The following is a 20,682-nucleotide window of genomic DNA, read 5'->3' as shown; positions in this document are numbered from 1 at the left end:
AGCTCCGTCTGTGGCAACAAAACCAGTTGTTTTTTTTTAAAAACAGACCTTGCATCACTTCAACCAAAACATGTATTTATTAAGAAAACCATGATGTTTTTCTGAACCTTTGTCAAGCGTTTTTTTTCTTTAAAACTGTCTGTGGTTTTCGCAGAAAAGTAGCGCATGATGCACCCAGAAGTAGTTGTACATGAAAGCGTCAACTGGTTCTATAAAATCGTATAAAATGAAAATACTTATCTGAAGTTGCTCAAAATTATACTTAAGTACAGCACTTGAGAACATGTATTCTGTTGCCTTCCACTTACAGCACATTTAGGTTCACTTTGAGCAAATGCAGAGTTGTATAGATGTTTGGAAATGAAAGATGCTGAATTTATTCTGAAGTAATTTTTTTTCTCTTGGAAATTTTCAGTGAAAAACTCCTGAAAAGACGTCTCATGCAACTTTTATCAAACCCCTCTGCATAATAGCCTCGTATTAATTTGAATTGGAATTTGGAGAAGAAAAAAACCCCCCATTAAATAAGTGGAGAAGAATAATGACAACTGTAAAAAGAGGATAACGAGTTCTGATGGATACAGCAGATGGACAGAAATGAGTCTTTTGGGTCTTTAAAAACGGCTTCAGTTAAAACTTAAAAGAATGATGTGAGCCGCCAACTCCAGGAGGTTCCAATTATATATTTTTTTTGTATAATTAATAAAAAAAAAATACACCACCGGCTGTCTTTCCATGTGAAATAAAATTTGGACTCTATCAATCTGAACATTGTCAGACCTCTGAATTCACGCACTAATGGCCGAGAGCTCAAACTGTCAGGAGTAAAACAGGCAGCACAAACAAGCATCCTTGAACTGATGTCATCAGTTTGAATCCTTTAGGAATGTGAGACACTTTGAGTTGTTACAGACTCGACTACATGGTGACAGATTAAGAACAGCTGACGTTACCTGCATCTTAAGATTTTACATACAAAAACAAAAAACTATTAAATATGTATATTTTTAAGATAAGCTTGCTAAGAATGCATGAAAAGATTGTAAATGTAGTCAAAACACAAAGAATCTTTCTTAAAATGTGTTGAAATGTGTGAAATGTTATTACGGAAACTATTCTATAAGTCACTAAATATTATATTAGCACTTCTGAATACTTCTTTCATCACTGCTATTAATTTATAAAAGACAATATCTGGTGACTCCTCGGAATCATCTTGCACCCCCCACACGGGTCCTGACATTCAGGGAAAAAGATTTTAAAAAGTCAAAATTACGAAATTAAAAGTAAGATTTATCTCATATTTTTACATTTCTTTCTCATAATTTTACCTTTTCTTATCATAATTATGACTTCCCATGGGAATAATAACATAAATGTTGTATACACAAATGTACACATCTCTATAATGGATGGAAATGGGCTTCCAAAGGCCTCATAAAGTCTTTTATTTGAAAACTGCTCCTCACGTCACTAAATAGTCCAATAATTCATCACTAGTTTTACATAATAAAGGAGAAATGCTCAGTGATTATTCTTGTATTTGTTTATTTGTTACCAGACTACATCACACGAATGCTCTTTATGATGCAGGACGGCCCCTACAGATCCTCTGGCTTTTCTCTTTCAGCTGTTCCTCAAACAAAACTAAAACTTTTGATGATGCTGTTTTTTAATTGTTATTTTTCTTATATTATATTTTACAAACTATTAAATTAAGTTTTTCATGCAATATTTTAAATCTTTTAAATCATTATTTTAATTGCTTGTTTTTACTTCTTTTATTCTCAATCTTCTATTATTTGAACTATTCATTTTATTGCATTTTTTGTGTATTGTTTTTGCTTTTACACCATGTTGACGATCAGAACCAAATCGAAACCGTCCTGATCGCTTCGCCTTTTGGTTTAAAAAAAAAAACGTCAACAAAAAGCACGTGTCGGCCTCTCGCTTGCCGTACTTGGCTCCGCCATTGTTTGACAGGTCCCGTTGCTAACCAGGGAGGCTTTCCTGGTTACCTGCTCGACACGGAGAGCAGAAAGCACCTTACAAGTTTCTTAGCGAGTTATAGGACGACTTTTCAGCGGTTTGGCGGACATGAAGGAGGACTAAGCACACGTCCAGGTACTTTTATACTTCCGCTTCTGTTTTCCGTTTCACTTTACGCGGCTAACTTCCGACAGCAGCCGTTAGCGTTAGCTTCTGTCACTGAGGCTGCAGCGGGACGTGCATTATTATATAGTTATTATAAAGGGTTGTGACACGTGTTTACAAACATATAAAGCGCTTAGTTAAGTGTCATTTGAAGTGTTGTGTAGGTGCACATTTGTACTTTTTGTCCGAATATGGAACAGTCAGTTAGCTGATTTACAAGTTATTAATCCAACTGCTGCTTTTATGATAGAGAACAATAACTATGATAGTTTTGTATCGTCATCGGGCATCTGCAGAGAAACTTTCCCCGTTAATGTGCTGATTATTCTCTCTAAACTTTATCCATTGCTGGTTGGTCCTTCTCTGAAGGTTTGTTGCTGTTGAAGTCGAGAATAGGACGAGAGACTCGGTCCGGTATCGGTCCAAACTTGTTTTTTTGTTTTTTTTTTTGTGATTTCGATCAGTGTTCAAAAAGTTAGTATAAGCATAGGGAACAGCTTGCACGAATTGTCTCGTATCGAAACGTTTGTAACGTAAAATACGCTATAATTTACAAGAGCATCAGGCTTGAGTCATCCAGGCAAAGTTTGCAGAGTTCACTTAAAGGGTAACTTCACACCAATTAAAGGTGTCTTGGGGAGAACTATTCCACATGTGAAAGAAAAAGTATAAAGCCTTTTGTAGCTGCATGTCATCTGATAAATTGCCTCCAGCCAAGTTGCATTGTGGGTAATGCTGGCACCAGGCTTTTGAAAAGCTCTCATTATGGAAGATTTGAAAACAAATGATCTGATTTGAAACAGCAGAACCAGAAATATCGCCTGTTTTATTCCACTTAGTCGTCTTCCTTTCCAAACATGAAGCCTACATTACCCACAATCCAACGTTGCCGTGGGTGACATCACTCGAGGCTACATGCAGCTTCATCTGGAGCTATAAAAGACATTTAATTAAGAGGACTTAGGGCTCATATCTGGTTACAGCACTGAATGTTTTCAGGACCTTTAGAGTAGAACTAGACCAGTTCTTGGACTTGCTAATCAAGGCTAATGATTAGCATTTTCACAAACATCTGTATCAATATCAATCAATTAATTGACTTTAATCAACAGTTGCAGCCCTATATGGAGGCGACGGGATGTGATCGATACAGTTGTGTGGTGCAGGAACGATGTATTGACTGTGTTTACTTCAGTGTGAACGGTCTGCTGGTAACAAAATACTTAAACATCTGTTAAGTAGGCAGTATGTCGTATATGCTGATTGAGTGTGTAGAAGGCAGTATGTCGGTGTGCAATATTGAACACAACCTCTGTCTGCAGTCACCGCTCTGGTCTTACTCAATGTCCCGACATCAATACCATCTGACATCACAGGTAACAGTCTATCAACATGTGATGATAACTGAAAATGCACATGGAGCCAGAGTTTCTAACACTTTTGTCTACTTTCAAAGCTGTAACATGAATTGTCGTGATGTTATTGTCTTGTTCTGGCGACCTGGTCCTAATCTGTAACACCACTGAGACTTCAATCCTTGTTGTACATGGAAGTAGAGTGGATTATCTCCTGAAATGAAAGTCTGGTTGAATTGCACTATTTTCAGGCCATCGCTCTTAATAATCAGTGTGGTGCAGTTTGAATATATAAATAATAACACTCATTAGGTCGTGTTGGAAGGAATGGATATTTTCATTGTAGATCAAATTCCTGATTATCTATTCAACAGAACCTGAAAATAGTTAGAAGATGCTCAGCCTGTTCATAGAGCCTGAGGTGATGTCGTCAGGTTTGTTTTGTTCATCCAGCAGCCTAAAGCCCAAGGATATTAATTTACCAATGATTCAAGTCAGACAAAAAGAGAGAAGAAGAGAATAATTGGCATGTTTGTTCGATAAGTGACCCATGTTGTCAACACTTCTGTTGTTTCTTTCAGCGCCTTAAGGCACTTGGATAATCAGCATTGTGTTCAAAGTTGCAGATGAATAAAGACGAGTTAGCCGGTGATTAATTGAGATTCAAACTTGAGAAGCGGTTTTGCTCTGTGTGGTATGACAGTTACGTGAGCGCTGTATGAGTGAAATAATAAGACTCGTAATCGTGGTGCTGACCTAAATGTTCAGAAGACCAGCTTTGATGAGGGCACGGCAGGGGAGAGCTCGTCTCTAAAAATATGAAGGATCATTACTGAAGACACCTCTGCAAATACATTAATTTCCAGAAAGGCTCATGAAGAGGTGCATTTCTTTGGGGAGATTTGAAGGATTACTGAGTCATTAATGGTAACCTAACGCCAGTGATATATGGGGTGTCATACAGGTGTGAGGATCTAAGTCCAATAATGAGCTAAACCGTGTCATCCCAGGTATAATCCTAAATCTTGACGCCGCATTTTGCTCGGAGAGGAACTGCTGATAGCAAAGGTTAATCCTCCTGTTGATTAAAAATGGAGGATGCCATTTGTTCTCAGCCCACTCTGAGGCCCTGTTGTCAGAAATACAACCAAATCTGGGCAGGAAAACTGACGTTTGAGCCATCTGCCGCAGAGCTGTGGGCCAATATAATGATGTTAAATTCAGTTTTTTGTAATCTGTTGTGTTTCCCGTGATCCTGTGTAGACTCGCTAAAACATTAACTGTGCCCCGATGTGCTGAAATCAACAGGGAATGAATTGTCAAACCAATTTGAGTATTGATGGAGTCATTTTTCAAGCAAAATTGGTGTAAGACTGCAACTAAAATTGCATCTTGTCAGCATTGATCTAATCTAATCTTCCAGTTGTATTGAATGTATTAAACTTTATTTCAGAATTCAGCTTCTCAAAAGTGAGTATTTGCTGCTTTTTCTCTCGCTCATATTACTGTGGGTAAGTCATGACAAAAGCAAGCTATTTAAAGAAAATGTTAAGTAGGTTATCGTAGCTTTTTTCGTCACTGAATGAACATTAAGCAGTAACTTTGCAGCCACAGCTTCCAGAATGATGTTCGGGAGTTCAGCGCTGCCAGGAAAGGCCCCATTTTCATTGTACTGAAGCCTCTTGTGTTCTGTTTATCATGTGAAGGATTAGGTTCAGGAGTTTACCTGCCTCCTTCTACTTGGACCTGATTTATTTAAGCAGCGTTGAGGACTGCGGGACCAAGATGTAATAGCGGTGTCAATATTCGTCATGTCAGCAGGTAGCGCCTCATTAATCTGTCTGATTGATCCAGCATCTATGTGGGTCCGTGACCTTGCTTTGCACAAATAAGAAATGCACCCATGCCAGGGTTACCTGATCCACTGCTCTGTTGATGGATGTGTTCCTGACTTATTGAAGCCACAGGACAGAGACATATGGACCCCGAAGCTGTGTGTGCTGAGGGGATTCTACTTGTGTAACAGGAGGCCTACTGTTACATTTCATGATGTCATTCAGTCATGATTGTGGCCGCAGGATGAAGTCATTATGCTCCGATGCTTTGTTTTGATCAGCTGGGGAAATGGTTGGCGATGATTTATAGACACCACAGAGAGTAAGAAATATGATGAGGGGATGCTGATGTGGCCGCGGCTAATGTCGTCCGAACTCGTTCCACTGAGACGTACTGATCCGATCTTTTGGATCAGTGTTGCAGTGCTGAGTAATTAATTAGTGCCGATTTGGTGGCGACTGGAAAGTTAGCCAGTTGGCTGAGGATGAAGCGAGGCGCTAACATTAGCAATTCACTTTTTGTTTATCAAAATCATTGGCCTTATTACGTGACTCAATCATTGGACAGATGTGGCTGATCCACAATTATTAAGAGGGCTGCAACTAATTATAATAGTAGCTATCAATCTTTTATTCAATCATTTAGCCTAAAATAATAGATTGCCCATCACAATATTACTAAAGCCTTGATTTGCTTGTCTTGTCTGAAAATACAAAACCGAAAGACATTCAGTTTATTATGAATCAACAGAGAATTATCTAGGTGTGAGTACACAACAAGAATATATAACAAAAGTCTAATTGTTTTTAGACATTTTAATGGGGAAATGTTACATATTGTATCTTAAACTCTGAGTTTAGGTATCAGAACTGCTGTTGTGCGATGAAAGTCTGATAGTTCCACCTGTAAAACTCTGAACTAAGTAACCCAGTGAAACATGGTGATTTCCTGTTTTCATCCTTTCTTATTCTGCTTCCTTTCTCATTGTCAAACCTTTTAGATTCACATTTAAATTCACGTGATGCCTATTCTACCTGTGATAGAGTGCGAAACATACAATCTGACTATAATTAAACCTGACTTTGTTTACTTACAGTTAAAGTACACCAGTCAGAAAAGTTCTGTTTATTTATGACAATTGCAAAAGTTACATCATGAATGGCTGTCTACATTTTCTTTTTAGTGATGCCTTTCACCTGATATTTAAAAGAGAACTGGAGTTATTGTTACAAAATGCTGGAGTGTAAATGCATTAACTTTACACATGAAGTCAACAGATTTCCCTGCAGACAACTGTAGGTTAGTTTTTAACTTTAGATTTAAGATAGCCGGTTCATAATATGATCTCATACCGTCAAAACTGATTAACAGTGGTGCTTCAGTGTGCATGAGACTTACATGATAACTGACATCAGTTGTCTTAATGTCTGTGTTTTGTGATAAAGGGCTGCCTCTCTTCAGAATCTTTGGCAAGTTATGCTGATTTAGGTTGACATTGAGCCAAACACTTGCATGGAATAATTATGTGCATGACGTGCCCTTTTCACCAAACAGTATCTCACTTATATTGTGACGGACAGTACACACATACTCCAAGCAATGGTGTTATTGATGATATGTTTTAGATAATCCTTCCCCATTAAATGTCCCGTCTTTGTGAACACGAGGAGAAATATATGTTTGTTTTTGTTTTTTTTCCTTCTGCAATCCTGATTCAGTTTATTGAAATGCATTACTGTAACAGCACACCCACTTTCCACCATATGGTCAAAATTTTCATGACTTGAAATTGCTGCGAGTGGTGGGCAGTCCGTCTGCTTTCAGAGCCCACATAGAAAAACTGTGTGTCACGTCCTTGATTATCAGTGAGCAATATTAGAATAGCTGAAAGCTTGTTTAGGAATATTAATGAGGTGCGCAGATTTAGATGCACATAGGCTAAGATCTAAAGTGCAATGTAATTAAAGCACGCAGTTCTGCTGTGCAGCATAAAATGTGTTTATAGTGCACGTCAATCATAAACAAGACTGACATTTTGCAGGTGTTTCACAGCTTTAAAGTGCTGCTACGGAAAAACCTGCAATTTAAATTCAATATTATGTTTATGCGGAAGAGGATTACACACAGAGATCATAGATACTACAGGAAATACTGGAGGAGGCTTTTGATGGACAGCTGAGATGTTAGCAGTCAAAATAAATTCTGAATTCTCAGTTGGGTTGTTTTTAGAGCCAACATGATCGGTCAATTAATCAGCGAGTGGAAGCTGAAGTAGTTTTTTTTTCAGCTCTGTTGCCATCGATCATGTTTTTTGTGACCAAAGCGGTAATTTTAAGTACATTGTTACAAATATTCTACATTTCCATCTTCTCACTTGTGACGATAAACTAACATTTGTTCGGTTTGGTCTGTCGGTCGAAAAAAGAAAGCAGTGCAAAGCCATATTCTTAGTCTTTACAATGTTTTGTCACTGTTTTATACCAAGAAACAGGCTCATTGACAGTGAATATTATTATTATTATTAGTTGCAGCTCTTTTGTTTGATATTGTCTCCGGTAAGCACACAAATGATATATATAATTAGGAAAATATTAATGTTGGATTGGGGGTAAGTAACTTGGATGGGGAAGTCCACAAGAGGAAGGTTTTATCTGCTGCTGGCAAATTTCCAAATAAGACGCGGGACGTCCCAGAATGTGGTCAATAACAAGGGCTTATTGTGCGAGCAGCGGAGTCCTGTGACATCATCAGCCTAATTAACTCAGCTGGGTGATCATCAGCTGGCAGTGAATATTACCAGTCACCAGCAAGACCAGCATATGTTGTGTTTTGGTGCTGGTTTTGGTTCTGGTCTGTGCTGGTTTTTCCAGCAGGGAATGTTAACACCTGTTAGTGTATAAAAACCCTCCACTGACGTATCCTTTATTAGTATTACAGTGGTGTTTCTTGCTTCAGTGTTATCGAGGTGCTTGTTTGTGATAAATTAAACACTGTGTCCTTTGTGCCTCAGCAGTATTTTGATTTCATCTGCGAAATTTGTCTGACTAGACTTTTCCTGCCTGAGGCCGTCTTACTAATCAAAGCTTGGTGGATGGCACCATGTCGAGGACATTTCCCATGTTTTTGAACCAAATTGTTTTTTGTCCCACTTCGGGTGAGGAAAGGTGACACTTCTCATCACGAGATGTTATATTGACCCTTCAAGAGGAGGTTGGGGGGCTGGATCAGAAGAGGCAGTCTGAGAGAGCGTGTCATCTGAGCGAATCAATAATGAGTGTATTCTGGGCCTCTGCATACAGATTCTACCCACCACAAAAATACTAAACAAAAGCGAATAGAATACTAAATAGTCAAATAAGATCTATGACTCACTGCAAGGGAGGTCTTTTTTTTTTCCTCCCTGTGAAACTAAATGAGTAATTTGTATAATTTGTTACTTCAAACCACCAAACGGCCGACACATTTAACAAAAAACCTTCAATCTTCATCATGAATACCTGTCAAAAGATGGCAGCCTGTAATATGGTTAAGTGCATCGTATTTAATTGAGTCCTCTTGCTGTTAAGTGTCACACAATGCTGTGTTCCACTGAATATTTATATTTTCTTACGCAACAGGGTTGCACAGTGGCCACTTAGCCTCAAGGAGGCATAATTTAAATCCGTAAAGCACTTGACATGATTAATTGCTGAAAATTGCATCGAGGAAATCTAACGTTCATTCACGTTCATAGCATTCATTTACTGATTTTAATAATATTTCATACACTGTCATAGGTCAAAGGGTGTTTGACATTGTGTGACATCCGTGAAAACAGAAGTGTTGTTTTTTTATTTTTTAATCCAGTGCGGATGATTCAACCTGATGTTTACTTCTGTAAACACAGGGCTATTAAATGATATTATATGTTGTCTCTTTACATTTCTGTCAGGTCATTTTTAAATGTTATTTTGAGACAATGCTGTGCTTACGGTCTGGTTAAGTTGATGAACAAAAACAACTTAGTCAAGGTGACAAAATGTTTTAGCTGACCTGCTTCGGTCGACCATAACACGGCTGGAACAGGACCCAACCTCTCGTTAAAAATAAGTGGTTTCTGACTGCAAATTGACCCGACTTCTCACTGAAAATATCCAGTTTCAGTGCCACAAACACAGCTGAAAAATCTCCCATCTCATTAAAAATATCCAGTGGTTGCGTGCTAGCAAATATTGAAACACCGTCCTGAACTGCGGTCTCTTGTTAAAGTGCCATATCTGTCAATCCAACACTCGTCCTCCGGACATGAAAGTCAAGCTCACATACATGTAATGTGAACATGATATGACATAGACATTTTTATAATGTGTGAAACTGATCCATGTTTTGCAGAAATGTACGATGGCAGCATTTTATTTTGGCAAGTGGGCTGTGATTCTCTCAGGATAAACCATTTTGGATGTACTGGTAATTGAGTGGTAAAATATTATCATGGCAATGAAAGGTAATGTCAGCCGTAGAGAATTTTTTAATTGAATGTTTTTCTGCTACATCACTCCAACAACACTCAAGTGTATTCACTGTCAGGATGTTTTTTCTCTTTTTTTTTTTAAACATGCACTGCAGTGGTAGAAATTAGGACAAAGTTTATGTGCAGATGAAGACATTTAGTTGGCATAGTAACTTAATTATAGTCACCTCCCTCCTAGAGGTCTTATGTTACCTTCTGCTCCACTTCACTCAAATGGCTGTTAAAAATAAATCTATTTCATAAGTTTTAACATCGCCCACCTTTCTGGAACAAAAATAAACCAGCTTAAATGACAGTATGGGAGCATGTGCTGTGCACCTCCCAGGTGGCTGGAAAAATAGAGCAGCGGACTTACTCACACTCCAAGTGCCACATGGGATATGTAGGCATATGTATGTAACGCAGATGATGAATGAATGACCTTGCAGTATATACCTAGCCATAAACATAGTGCGTTACACTCGATAACAGGCTCCATTTAGTCTGAAACACTGACCTGCTAAACACAGCCTATTTTTCTCCCTCAGGCAGACTGAATTCCTGTTCTGATTGGTCCAATCACCTGGCTAGAATACGCTTTTATTTATTTATTTATTTTCCCTGTGGTCAGTCATTTTGGCAATGTGGCTTTCAGCTTCAGGGTGTATCTCCTCATCAGATCTCAGTGGACGGTGATCTCATGTGAAATCTCTGAAAGGTGTGAAGTAAATTAATTTCATAGACCAGTAAGTCTAGAAGCTGCAGTGACATTGACAAGTAGAGGAGTTGACGTACTTCTATTTTAATCCAGCGACGGAAAAGTGCTGCGCTCATCACATCCAAACATGATCAGATTTCAAACATGCATGACTTTTTCAAATTCACCAGCTGAACAACGGTGTGGGCCGTGTTTTTACGTCTTGTTTTGCACTGATTATCTGATCATCTGAGGATGACCTCCGCGCTTTAAGCCTGTTGGACGGGGCAATTACTTTCAGGAATGCCATATTTTTCATAAAGATGAAAGCTGCACTTTTAATCAGGCGGTGCTGATGATGGGTTATAGTTTTGGTGATTGAACTAAATCTTCAGATGCAGTGATGAGCTGTGAGGTCTGATTATGGCAAAAAATAGTCAGAACATCGTTCCATACTTTAACCTTGGTTATCATGTCCTGTATGAATGACATCTACATATTTCAAACTAATGGGAACTGGAATTAGACATTGCGATGGATTTCTAGTCCCTCACATCCCCTGGATTTGATTAGTTTCCATCTGTCTGTTGGACTTTTCTGGTTTTACCTGAATATGACTGTATTTGTAAGGTGAAACATGCCCAACAAACCTGTTTGTTCACCCTGCTACATGCAGAATCTGCAGCCGGCTTGCGGTTAGATATATTCCACACCCTGGATTTGTTCATTCAATTGCTCTCACACCTATCAAACACAGAAGCTTCGAATGACTGTCCAACTGAAACACAATCTTACCCCAGTAGATTTTTGTGAAGATAGGTTTGGCCCCAGTCGGTGTGGCTTTTTGATGAAAGATAGCGGCTGATTAGCTGCCAAGATATTTGAAATGACTCCAGCTCTAAAGCCAGGATACAATTCTGACTGAGATCCATGTCCGAAGCGGCCAGACATCTGGATTAATGTGTGAAAGGATCTGACTGGGTTCCCTCCCTCAGAGCAAGTTCTGCAATCAGAGATGGACAGACTGAGCCAACATGGCAATTTTCATCCTTTCGTTTCAGCGGGTAACTGAGTGAAAGTTTGACTTGTCCCATGAATATTTCTGTTTGCCTAGTGACCTAGTGATGGAAACAACTCATTTTCATGAAGGTATGATGCTTTAATATCATGATAAATGGAAGAATTGTCAGTAAATGCCAGTTATATCATTTTGACATAAAAGTAAGCACTGCTACTGTTAAGAGCTTGTAACTGATGGGGTAAAGAAACTAATTCATGTGGTAAGAGCAGAGGGTCGGGCACTTCTGTATTCAGCTTTCAATATAGTAATCAGACCTAATGGGGGATTTCCTTTATCTGCTTTGCCAGCAAACTGTACATGGAGACTGCTGTGCGGTGCTGTTGGCTTTGACTTAGTCAGTGTTCACTGTTTCAGCTTTTCAGTCAACAGTCTATACAAACTTATGAGTCTGTCTATTATTCAAAACTCCTTGCTAGTCTGTCCCCTTCATTCAAAGGACTGCAAGTTTGTCTATAAACTCTCCAGAGAATGTGAAATATGCCCAATGCTGCTCACACATCAGGACAGCCCTGATAATATCAAACACGTTCGTTATAACATTTTAAAATCTGAATGACTACAGCTGATACTTTGAGCTGGGCCACAACAACCAGTGAGAGATGAGAAGCAGCTGACAGTGCTGCCAAGACCCAGTAAACACAGTAGCCCTTGAGGCTAACATTAGTAAGCATACTGCTGCTGACCGAAACCTAAATCTCAACTCCAGTTCTCGCTGAAGAATAGAAAACCTGTGTGGACAGCATCTCCCAACTCACCCAGACTCGCTTAACCTCCTCCTTCTGTTATTTACCTCTGCACAGCTGCAGAGGAAGTTATATTTCCCCCTGTGTCCACTGGTTGGTTGGTTTGTTTTGTCAGGAGAGATACACAAAAAGTACAGAGTGGATTTCCATGAAACGTGGATAGGGGTTGAGTGTCAGCCCAGAATAGAACCCATTAACTTTTGATGATAAAAGGACACATCCAGGAATATTTTCTGAATTTCTAACCCTAACATTGCAAGATGGGGTTGTTTTGGGGCATTTTCACTAATTTTTCAGATGTGTGTAGTAGCTTACATTTATATTTAGGACATTTATCAGACGCTTTTGTCCAAAGCTGCTTACAGTAATTTATACAATCATGCAAGGTGCTGACCAGCACATCAGAAGCACTTTGGGGTTCAGTATTTTGCCCAAGGACACTTCGACATGCAGACCAGGGGAATTGAGCCAGCGACCTTCCGCGAGCATGATGCCAGCCCCATCTTGGATCTATGATTGAGAGCAATTTGGTGATCTTGAATTGTGGTTAAGCAGTTGTGGGTGGTTTAACCAAGATTTAGAGTGATGCAGAGCTGTCGAATGAGGCGTGAATTAACTGTTGGGCCTTGGGGAAGAATGCATTTTACTGAGTGCTGTGCTAGTTAGTGTATCCTGCAGAGCCAAATGTTTCAGTGCATTTAACAGCATTCAAATAATACACTAGATTACATTTAATCACTGCTCTAATATGCACTATGTATGTTGCCTTCAGTTTATTTAAATGTCTAGAAGGTTGAGAAGCTAATGTTACTTGGCAAAGTGCAGTACAGTAAGTAGCTTAATGTTACTATGAATTTGATTCAGTCACTGCTTAGGAATATGATCCATTAGAGGACATTAGGCATGGTAAGGAGTCTCTGTGAGATGTGACCAAATTTGAGATATTCAGAGGGCAGATACATGGCGCAGATTCCTGACGTGCTGAGAGAAATCCCAAGTGTTTGATGTTTTATCTGTCTCTCAACTGATGACGAAGATGAGTATGATGCAAAATTCACTCTGATTTAAAATATTTCCTGCCTCTTGCATAAGCTGTATCCGCCTGAGCCGTAACCTCTGCCTGCGTGCAAAATGCCAGGTGCGACGGTGGCCTCGGTTTACTTGGGAGACGACTGACAGCTGTTGGAATGAGAATGAGGAGTGACACGGACAATTAAAGGGCTGGATTCAGGCTGGCCTGACCTTCTGATCAATGCACTCCTATTTAGAGCTGGCAGGCTAGAGAACAGCACCTTTTTCCAGACTAATAAAGACGGCACCGGGAGCAGCTCCTGGGCTGGACTGCCAATACTTTTAACACCGCCATCGATTCTCATTACTGTTAATGGTTTCTTTACTCATGTGAGCCGGATGTTGAGGAGGGTGTGGGAGGGCAGGGGTGATTTGGCCATGAGCAGAGACGTCATATTCCAAACCTGATCAGTGGAATTGTTCAGAGTGTGTTGACCAAAATTGCCAAGTTAATTTGGCAATAACTTGAATGAGCCGTGCTCTGAATTGCTGCCACCATCTTTGATTTTGTTCAGCTTTTTGTGTTCTGACAACTTACAGCTGTTTTAGGCCAATAACATCCTAACAGACGGGGTTAGAATGGGGACGTCTTCCTCTTACATATGAAGCTAGCGACCCAATTACGCTCTTTAAATAATAGTGACCAAAAAAGTAGCTAAATGTGGATGAGATTGTCACAGTTATACACGTTGTAATAACTCCTAAATCAACATATTAGGGGTATAGTGGTTCACAAAACCCACACATTGGTATGCACCTCAGTTTTAGGGTCATTGTTCAGTACATTTTTGGAGCAGAAGTGAAAACAAAAACATTAAAACAACATTTTTGTCATTTATTGTGAATAATGTAAACATCCAACTGTGGCTCAGTGCCTTTCATTGCCGTCTGTGATGAATTATTGTATCACCCCATCCCCAGGTTTAATGTTGTTTTTCTGAAATGAGAAAATGTAGTTTTGTTAGCTCAACAGGCTGCACCTGCAGCTGTGGCAGCAGATCGGTGGACGTTAGTGTTGCGGTTTTAGTCTCGGTTTCAGAACATCCCTACAGCACATGTCTTTGATCAACGTGAAAAATGTTAGAATAACTGTTCCTAACAAACAAGGTTAGTGTCGTTCCTGATTGTTTAGGGCTAAACAACAAGAACACAGTTTCAGGCTACGTCTTCATCAGTTTAGAACAAAAAAGAATAGCACCGCAGAGCTCTGGATCAGACCTATTCATCCTGCCGAGGTTGTAATAGCATACTGAATTTCTCAGGTCTAGAGGGCGAGTCCCTTCATCGACACAACATGCATTCTTAATGGCCTACAAGAACTTGATCCGCATCTGAAGACACAGTTTTTATGAGTGCGATTGTTGTTGTGCCATCAACAAAACACATCAATTCAAGCCTCCCCTCTTCGGAGATGTAACCGCTTTAACGGGTCACCAAGGAGGAAGATGAAAAATACATTGCGTTGTTTTTAATTCCCCTGAAATGATCCATTTCCTGCCGGGTGTGTAGCAGTACGTGATGCTGTTGTTTCCAAACTCTCATGCAGCAGCGAATAACTGCATGTTTTAGTGGCCTATAGAGCTGTTTGTTATATTGTTTCTTTGGCTCTAATTAGTGAGCAGCCTGGATTGTAATCTTTCCTTGGGGATATATGATTCTTATTTTCCTTATCTCAGGACAATCCTCCATACAGTTATCTCGCTGTGGTAGGCTGCCTTTAAGTTTTTCTACCTCATTCAAATGTTCTGGGATTACCGAAGCATTGTCTGCTCATCATTTAAGCGTTCAGTGCTGCATTAGGGGCCTTCACGCGGACAATAGCACCATGGAAAAAAACAATGCAAGGGGTTGTGTGAGTGTGGGCATTTTGCCACAGGGTGCAGGTAAAGAAAATGAAATACAAACGAACAAGCCCAGGATGAAGGCTTAAAATGCCAAGACAGCGGTTTATGTCCTTGTAGCACTCTGAGGTTTGATTGTACAGCTCTGGAAAGTTAATCACTGCAGTAATAACTCCCTCTTCCATCTCACTGCTAGCCTGGTGTATATTTATGGTAAATATATATATACATTTCCAAGGTGGAGTACCTCATACTAGTGCCTGCATGTATTTTGCCAACACAGTGTGTTTAGCTTAATTTACCTAACACTGTGCTGTACGACAAAAGAGGCCAAAACCAACTGTTTAGAGGGATTTCTCTGCAGCAGGATCCCCCGCTGATCCCACGTCTTATTGAAATGAATGTTGAAGCTCGAGCTCTTGCAGCAGTGCTATTCAGTGCGGAAGCTGCCTTAGGCTGCGCTTTAGCATCCAAACCTGAAATGTGCTTTAACAAAACTGACTCCATGCTGATTGCTTTAGCGCCATAGCAAGAAAGCTGAGAGACATCCATGAAGACACAGATGTATTCAGCTTTTCTCTCTCTCTTTTTCTTTTTTTTTTAGCAAATTAGAAATAATTTTTTTCCATTTGTGTTCTGCAGACTCGAAGATGAAGCCAAACTACTGCAACATCGTGTTCGCCAGAGCAAGCTGGCCGGGTGCTTAAGAGAATGTCTTCAATGACTGCAACAACACAGGTATGATCCCCATGAAACCTATACAAAATCTAATGAGACGGTGGTCCACAGCTGCCTTATCAAGAGTATTTTCTAGGGATGCATGAAATGGATTTTTGTTCCAAATTACCTGCTTCTCATGGCAGATACGATAAGCTAACCGATACTGTCATGTTTTTGTATTTTAAGAAGCAGACCATAACTTGTAGTTTATGCACACCTGAGGATGAGAATGGCAAAGATGTAGTGAACAAAGATGAATGATTCAATGCTTCATCGCTCTGATATTAGTGGTGTTAAAACTCGTAGAATGTTTCTTTCCTCGGGGAACCGTTGCAAATATGTTTTGCGAGTTGCAATTGTGTTGTCATCCTCCGAACCACCATATATAATTTCATGCCGGTCGATAGCCGATTGATATCTATATCGTACATCTGGGGTATTTTTCCTTTATCCTTTGAGGTTTAATCAGCACATCTTGAAGTAGATACTCTACTCAATGACAACGATGACAGTTCGCCAATTAAAAATCTTTTCATTATTTCTCTCTCACCATGACTTTCTCTGATTTTCGACAGTCTCCAATAATTATTTCAGCCTCTCAGAACAACTGTCCGAAGTGTTGATCAGCCTTGTAACTTGCAAAGAAAAACCAGGTGTGGAGAAAAAAACCCCTCATACCTGCCCGGGATCAATGATCACTTTGATCACCTTTTTAATTGTCTGGTGTCGTTCTGCTGTGGATGCTTTTGTTACTTTCTTTTTGGCGACTTGTTTTAAAGGTCCCACTTGTTCCTGCGAATTGTCATTAGCCAGGCGTGTCTTCACAAGCAGCTGTCATGTAGTTTTTGTTTGTTGTCTTTATGCTTTGTAAACGATTTGAAGCAGTTGTAAGTGTGTGAGCGTGAGTCAAAATGTCCTTCACTGGAGAGCAGCACAAGAGGGTACAGCAGCACTTAAAGTATTTTGCTTGCCGGATATCTACTGTTCTTTGTTGTCCCAGAGGCTCAGGTGCTGCTCGCCTCTCGATGCTATTAATACTGGAATCGGCCTTCAGATTCGGCAGCAGATACCAGCAGCGGTATCTCCTCTAATTGCCTGTTGCCTAAGAACTACTAACTATTAGAGATGTGGGCTGCATGTCAAACACTTTTCCCTAACTTGATTCTGTGCCTGCATTTTTGGGCACATGCACAAAATTGAAAACCTCACTCATTTGCATATGCTGCAGTGTACTTTTTCTGTCCGTGGCAGAACCATCTATATTAATTTAGGAACTGGAGGCGTGTATCACCATAAAGTCTCTTAAATTTATACCCTATTTAAAGCAAATTAAAATGATTTAAACAAATGGTGGTTGAACAATAATCTAAGCTGATCAGATGGATTTGGCTTTTGAATTGGCAACAGAATGGATAATGCGTTTATACAGAAACGTTTTCTTCCCAACGTTTTGAGTGCGTGTGGTGTGCATTCCAGATCCGGCACATGCAGCAGAGGCCATATGGATTGTATTTGCATAAGGACTGTATAGACTGTCCTACATGAGCTGCGGCTTAAATGTGGACCATATGATATTCCAATTCCATTACTGCATTTAGCTTTTTGAAAGTCAAATTATGCTGCAGTCAAACCTGGCATACATTTTTTTTTTTTTTAAATAGAAATCTCCTGTTTTTTTTTTTTTTATGGCTTTTTAATTTTCTTCAAACGTGTTAACTCTCCTGTGAACTTCAAAAGATTTTTGGTCTCTGTGTCCGACCGTGATCTGACAAACCAGCCAGAGATTTTGGAGGGAAAGCATTTTGGCAGCATAGCTCAGTTAATGACCGTGCGTCGAATGCCAATTCTCGACTCCTGCTCTCGTCCAAAACACACAAATCAAGCTCATTTGCAGAGGCGCTTGAGTCAACAATGCTTGTTGCTACCTGTTTCAAGCAGGACTTCATTAGTATGAATTGTTACTCCTATTCATAATTATGCTGAGTGGGAACTTGAGTGACAGTTGTACTTGGCTGCGGTGTGACGTCTTGGTGGATTATATTATGTTGTGATTATATTATGTGTGTTTAATATAGATTCACAGCTCCTTGTGATATTAATCACAAATCTCTTACACGGTCAACCAAAGCTCTGGATTTATTTTGGCGTGCATTTCCTGTTCCCCTTCCCAGAGGCCTCGACCATGAACCAGGATTTGAGTTGAGTGAGGTAACTTCAGGTTTAAACCTTAGATTTTCAGGGCTACAGTGGTCCACTTCTAACCGGAGCACATCGCCACAGAAACTTATGCTGCACATAACAGATCGATGTGCATGAAAGCTTGGCCTTCTGACAGATCGATTCATAACGTAATCGGAGAAGATCTCATGGAGCTTGGCGCGCAGATCATGAGAGCATCTCTTACCAGGTTCGAGGCAAAAAGGGCAATCGGTTCAGAGACGTTTCTTTTCTTTTCCTTTTTTACATTCCTTTCTATAGAGATTAAAGCACTGTAACCTTGTGCCTGCTGCACTGTTTCTGTGTTTATTTTGTATTTGCTCCTGCACTAAGTCCTTAGGTTCCTCCATTTACTCTGTCTCTTCGTCTTTGGGTCAGTCATGCCTTCAGAGTCTTGGAGAAACAAAAAAGTATTTCCTGTAGTTTTTTCCGCCAAGCTAATTATTTCCAATATATGTCACACTGCCTTTACTACAGCTTCAGAGTGATTTATGGCCGTAGTAAAGATCCTGAACTCCAGTTTTAGCTGGTTGCTGATTAAGTTCTCATTCTAATTTTACACACCCAGATTTCCATGTGATACTCAGTAGACAGTATAATGCCCTACTTTAATACCCACCGTGGAAGGAAATGGGTCAAAGCTCCTGTTTTTTTTTCGCTGGGCACAGAATAATGTCCGTCACTGCAGCTTACTGGGAAAAAAAAACAAAAAACGTTCAAGGTGAAGATTGGATCAGAGCGGGGACGTTTGCTCACACTGCTCGTTCTGAGAGATTTGCATCACGGAATGAATGTTTCTGTTGCTACAAAATATTTTTTTTTTTTCGTTTTAGTTTCTTCTGGTCATCCTGTCTCTAAAACCGCCCACCACTGCCAGCTGTAAGATGTGATAAGAGCCTGTTTCTGTCCTCTTTCATGTAAATCATATTCTAAAAACTGATGCTGTTGTCTTAGATTTTATGCTGAGAGGAGTTTACTCGACTCAGCACAGCAGCTTGACCACACACACACACACACACACACACACACACACACACACACACACACACGCCAGAGGAATGTTCGTCAACCTCTTACTGGTTATTACTGAGAACAGCTATTTGACATTTGAGAGCAGCCCAGACACGACTGTCTGTCTGAAATGGAGAGCATATTACCTGTTATTCAGTTACTAGTGCAGACATTTCACAGACCAGGACAAATCGCTGTCAATTTCCAATTTGACATACTGATGGAGCCATTTTCTGTTGAGTGCTATGTGCATTTTTTTATTTTTTTTTGTTCTACCGCTGTTTTCCATCCCCCGTCTGTTTTGCAAGGTCTACACTTTAATACTCGTCTGTAAGAGGGTGAAAGCATTCGTCGAGGTGTGTAGGCGGAGTAATAGTTGAAGTCTACTGCTCTGTGCTGCGAATGCTAATATCGTCTTCATTGAACCTGGAACAAATAACACCTTTTTTGACTTGAATTTGGAGCCTCATTGAGTGCTTGAGGCCTTCATTAGGAAGTTATAACAGGGTGGAATACAGACGCAACTTTAGGGAAATTGCTCCTCCATACTACTTCTTAAAATGTGTTTTCTTTCTTTGGTATTGCTGTTATTATGGGTCATCCGTCGGTTTATATAGGATAGGCAAAAATAAGCCTTGGGCCTCCTTGCTTATTTTTTCAGTTATTGACTGAGAAAATTTGTGTAAAATAATCTTTGTTTCACAAGTAGCATCTCACCAAAATACATAAATAAATACATTAATTCATTCATACCACATTACATCAAAAATGTTTCATTATATTGATTTATTCGGCCTCTACATCAGAAACAATCGAGACCAGAGACATTATGTTTTTAAGTTGTCCGTCCATCCATCCGTCCCATCCTGTGAACGTGAACTCTCCATAAGTGTCCACTGTGAATCGAGGTCTTATAGGATAACAGGATGACACCATGATATTTGATTTCCAACAGGTCAGAGGTCAGTGCACTGTGACATCATGATATTCTGCAAAACATTTTCTGGCCATTATTCGACGCCACAGCTCTTAAACAGCAACTCGACTTGTGATTAAATTGACAAATAAGCATTTGGGGTTTTGATTGCTGGTCAGTCAAAGCAAACTATGTAAAGACATCATGTCGGCATGTTGGACTATTTTTCTGACATTTTATTGACCAAACAAACACGCGATTAAACCAGAAATATGAACCAAATAATCAATAATCTAAATAATAGGTGCAGCTCCAAAATATCTTCGTACTCTGCTCTGCATGACACAACGCTTCATGGTGTGACAGACTCATTAAATGGTAGAATCGTGACTACTTTCACCTCAACAGATTTATTTTAGAGCAGAGATGCACAGACAGACAGAAGAGGACTATTTTATTAACCTTCCGCCCAAACCAACATGTCATTCACAGCAGCAGGCTAATATTAGCGCTCACCTTTGCCCCACGTGTCAGTCTGTCTCGTTCCGTCT

The 20,682-nt window shown here is 39.8% G+C and overlaps 1 protein-coding gene across 7 annotated transcripts in view; it reads left to right on the top strand.

Annotated features, from left to right (window-relative positions):
- Nucleotides 1-1,947: 1,947 nt before the first annotated feature.
- The window catches only part of enox2 (ecto-NOX disulfide-thiol exchanger 2), a 186,065-nt gene continuing 167,330 nt past the window's right edge, over nucleotides 1,948-20,682 (top strand). For all 7 annotated transcript variants that reach the window (XM_037078225.1, XM_037078223.1, XM_037078219.1 and 4 more), the window contains exons 1-2: nucleotides 1,948-2,124; nucleotides 15,910-16,005. The gene's annotated coding sequence lies outside the window, so the exon portion shown is untranslated. The remainder of the gene's footprint in view (nucleotides 2,125-15,909; nucleotides 16,006-20,682) is intronic.

Source organism: Acanthopagrus latus, chromosome 18 (genome assembly GCF_904848185.1).
Source record: "Acanthopagrus latus isolate v.2019 chromosome 18, fAcaLat1.1, whole genome shotgun sequence".
Lineage (NCBI taxonomy): Eukaryota > Metazoa > Chordata > Actinopteri > Spariformes > Sparidae > Acanthopagrus > Acanthopagrus latus.
Note: the sequence above shows the minus strand (reverse complement) of the source record. Positions and strands in the feature narration are given on the sequence as shown.